The sequence below is a fragment of the Choristoneura fumiferana genome, chromosome 22 (genome assembly GCF_025370935.1).
Source record: "Choristoneura fumiferana chromosome 22, NRCan_CFum_1, whole genome shotgun sequence".
Classification (NCBI taxonomy): domain Eukaryota; kingdom Metazoa; phylum Arthropoda; class Insecta; order Lepidoptera; family Tortricidae; genus Choristoneura; species Choristoneura fumiferana.
The window spans coordinates 816204-820940 of NC_133493.1; positions in this window are offsets into that span (position 1 = coordinate 816204).

Sequence of the window (4737 nt, forward strand, 5' to 3'; positions counted from 1 at the left end):
TTCCCTGGCAAATGTGTGGTATGTAAATATGACATTAGTACCACAAAGGTTCCTGGTACGTGATTCGATTTACTCGAATGTACCAGCAATCGGAAAGAAGGGTTCGTGTGTTTGAACCTAGATTTAATATTTATTTCTAACTACGAGCTTTTACCTGCAGCTTCACACGCGTTAACTATTGGACCTAGCAATTGAATTGAAATTCCGGGATTTCCTGAAATTTTCCGTGGAAATCTCCAAAAGTTACATCGTGATTTAATTTAAGTTGCTTAAGAAAACCCATGCCGAATTTCATATCTCTAAACCGAGTGGTTGAAATTTTGCGATTTTATTCCGATTCCGTGTACACTTTTAACCCCCGACGCAAAAAGAGGGGTGCTATAATTTTGACCGCTATATGTGTCTGTGTGTCTGTCTGTGGCACCGTAGCTCTTGAATGCGGTTTTTTTTATTTGAATTCAAAGTATAATAACTTATCCAACAAAAAGTTGGAAAACCCCCGACTTTGTCATTTCGAAGCTCAATATCTCAATAACGGCTAAACCGATTTTGATGAAACATCTAAAAGCCATTGTTAGAAAATTTTATTTCAAATAAAAAAACCGCATGCAAATCGGTCAACCTGTTTAAGAGCTACGGTGCCACAGACAGACACACATAGCGATCAAACATAGGTATAACACCTTTTTTGCGTCGGGTGTTAAAAATAGCCTAGGTAGGTATCTGTTATTCCAGACGTCCTGCAAAATTCCGGCTTGCTCCAAACATTTTCGTGGGGATCTCCGAAAATTACATACTTGTTGATTTTTTCTCACGATTCATAAGAAAATCCGTGCCGAATTTCATTTTTCTCCTCGCCGGAACACCGCAAAGATCAGGCATCGCACAAGGAATAGCAAATAAGGTTGTGGTAGAGACCCAGACGAACCTTGCATAGGGTCCTCGTCATGTCAGCCGAAAGACCACTGCTGGACATAGACCTCCCCCAAGGCTCTCCACTCAGACCGGTCTTGTGCTTTACGCATCCACCGCGATCCCGCGATCTTAACCAAGTCGTCGCTCCATCTTGTTAGAGGCCTTCCGACAGCTCGTCGCCCGGTCCGCGGGCGCCATTCAAGAACCTTCTGACCCCATCGGCCATCAGTCCTCCTAGAGTAGGGTAGGGAATAGGGTCCTATCGCTTGGAAACTTTTATCAACGAGTTACATTTGTTTCGTAGCAAAGCTACAACATGTAGAGCTGCTACAAACACTACGATAAATGGTTCTACGCCAGGCGACGTCAGGGTACCTACCCGAAAGACTATTGTAACACCACTTTATTGATAATGCACACATACATTCAAGCAATAAACGTTTCATTCATTCATTCATATTTTTAACCCAAAGCAAAACGAGGGTTATCAGTTTGACGCCAATGTCTATCTGTCTGTGGCATCGAAGCTCTCAAACGGATGGACCAGTTTCATTGTGTTTTTTTTAAGTTTCCTTGTGGCGTTAGTTAGCTATGTTTCATTAAAATCGATTTAGTCGGTTTTGAGATATGCCAAATTTTGTTTATACGATAGGGGAGAAAAGAGCAAGCGGGTCACCTGATGGAAAGGGGTAGCGGGATTGTTTCAACTTTTCTATGTTAGTTAAGTTAGGTTATTCATTTTTATTATTCTAACTTCTTCAAATAGTTCAATGGAAACAAACCCGCCACCCTCGACTGAAAATGTACATCACATCCCCTAATAAAGCCATTTACATCCGAAAAACAACTCTAACACCAGCGCCGTGTACCCATTCTTCATTGGCAACTCACTTCCGTGTTCAAATTAAATTGCTACCCCCAATGTAAAAATGAACTGTGTGTAGTTTGACTTACAGTTCAGTTTTGCATGAGGATTCGTTTGTAGGTACAGTTTATGTAAAGTCAGCAACAAAAGTGAATGAACAAACGAAAATACAAAAAGCTTGTTCTAGCTGATGTTCTTTTTTTTTATATATTTTGACTGGATGGAAAACGAGCAAGTGGGTCTCCTGATGGTAAGAGATCACCACCACCCATAAACATCTGCAACACCAGGGGTATTGCAGACGCGTGCCAACCTAGAGTCCTGGGATACCTCACGTGCCAGTAATTTCACCGGCTGTCTCACTCTCCACGCCGAAACACAACAGAGAAAGAGAGAGATAAACATTTACACATACTCGAAGTAGGTACAGCGTCGCTATCAGATATTTCGGAGCGGCCAAGGTGGACAAAAATATCGGCACATGTACTCTGTTATTAACGATTTAGAGTTTCGAAAATACAAACTGAAACATAGATGCACAGAAAAACCAGAAAAATAGACCAGCGCTGGGAATCGAACCTAGGTCCTCGGCATTCCGTGCCACGTGCCCGCTACACCACCACTGGACAGGGGTACAGACACGAAATCTCCTATGCACCACATATCTCAGCTTATTTTGTTTTCTTATTTAGTCACTTTGCAGCGACATAGGACTTATGCTGAGCCCTTTTTTAACAAAACTTCAGCACTAAAAAAACTAAGACTCAAAACCGGGTGACACTCTTTCCCGGCCCGGATAACACCGACATGGAAATACCGGCCCTGTTTTTTGTATACACGCCCATAGAAACTGACAGGAGCTTCTATGGGCGTGTACACGAAAAACAGCAGGGCTACTACGAATCTCGAAACTTGAAGTTCGTATCGTTCGGTCCCTCTGACACTTATACTATTTAATACGAGAGCGAGAGGGACGGTACAATACGAACTTCGAGTTTCCAGTTTCGTAGTAGCCCTGCAGGGTCGGTATTTACATCCCGGTATTATACGGGCCGGGAAAGACTGTCACCCCAAAAACCAATCTTGATTTAGAGTTTGTATATAAATATTTTTGATCACCTTGGCCACTTCGCAATAATATATCTGATAGCGACTGTACAGTAAAAACATACTGACGTGCCCGTGTGGCAGAAACAAGACAGTGGTGAAAAAGATTGTGACACATCCGTCCATCTTGTTGGTGGACGTCCTACGCTGCGCTTGCCAATCCGCAGTCTCCATTCAGAACTTTTCGGCCTGCCCATTGCCACTTCAACGAGCTAATCCGCTTGGCTATGTCGGTGACCCTTCTTCTACGTATCTCCTCATTTCTGATTCGATCCCGTAGATATACCCCGAGCATATGATAGCCCTCTCTATAGCTCGCTGCGCTGAGCAACTCTGAACCAATTTACACGGCCTAAATTTATTACCTACTCTGGGGAAACTCGGCTATGTTCTTAGGTTTAAGCTTCATCATCATCATCATCAACCGGAAGACCTCCACTGCTGAACAAAGGCCTCCTCCTTCTTCTTCTTCAGCCCATAGCCACCCAATGCTGACTGTAGGCATCCGGCATTGCTCGCCACTCGTCTCGGTCCAGTGCTCTCCTCATCCAGCACCTTCCCGCCACTTTGACCAGGTCGTCGGTCCACCTCATCAAAGTCAAAGTCAAAATATCTTTATTCAATTTAGGCTATAACAAACACTTATGAATGTAAAAAAAATCTACCACCGGTTCGGAAAAACCTTTGTTGAGAAGAATCCGGCAAGAAACTCAACGAGGTATATTTTTTTAAACGGATTTACAATATTATTAAATGATATCTTATACATCATAAGTATTTAACACAACTTTATTTTTAACACAGTAGGTTCGCTATTTGAAGGGATCGCGCTAATGCTCATCTCCTGTCTACCAACGTTTCTCCGCCCGGTTTTGGGTGTCCACTCCATCACAGCCTTCCCCCATCTTCCATCACTCCTGCGGCATATGTGTCCTCCTCCTTAGAACGCCACAATTAATGACAACTCGCCAATTGCGTCCACCGGCTACCCGCAAATCTCACGATGTCGTCAGATCGACTCTGCGTCCACCGGCTGAGGTCGTCAGGCCTGCCAACGCTTCGTCTTCCGGGTCGTGGTCGCCACTCGAGGACTTTTCTCCCCCAACGGTTATCCTGTTCTAGGTTTAAACTTGTCTATTTCCAACTCGTAACTAACAACAGTTTTTCCTGACTGTACCAATGCCTCGAAGGAAACAGCACTCTACCACTTGTGTCTTAAAGCACTTTACTTCCCAAGTACACCGTTCATTTGCAAAATACACAGTATTTTTCTTTTTTCCTCGTTCTGTGAAGTGCTGGAACATTCTCACACTTACCTTTGGGATGAGGAAAAGGGCAATCCTTAGGATATTTAGACGCAAAGGCCGTTGAACTGGCACGCGACCTTTTTGGGGAACACTAAGGTGGTTTACTGGTTTGGGAGAACAAGGGATCATATTAAATAAAGTTGTCACTTCTCATGCTCTTTTAATGTTACTTTAGTCTCTTCATATCGGGACTAAAGCTCCTCATTAATCTCTAGGGATTCAAGTGTATTATTTAAATTTACTTTGGAAACCCCTAAACAGCCAAACACCGTGTTTGTGAATGGAGGATTATCGCCATTTTTAGTGATTGTGTAAGTAAAAGTAATAGACAATTTTTACGGCGTGGAAATAACCTCAAAATTACAATATGCAAAAATATTTAAAAAAACCGGCCAAGAGCGTGTCGGACACGCCCGAAATAGGGTTCCGTAGCCATTACGAAAAAAATAAGTAATATTTTTCTAAGGATTTCGTATTTTATACGCAATCTTCCATAGTTTAGGTATATTTTATACCTTAGGCTGCTATTTACTAACTACTAAT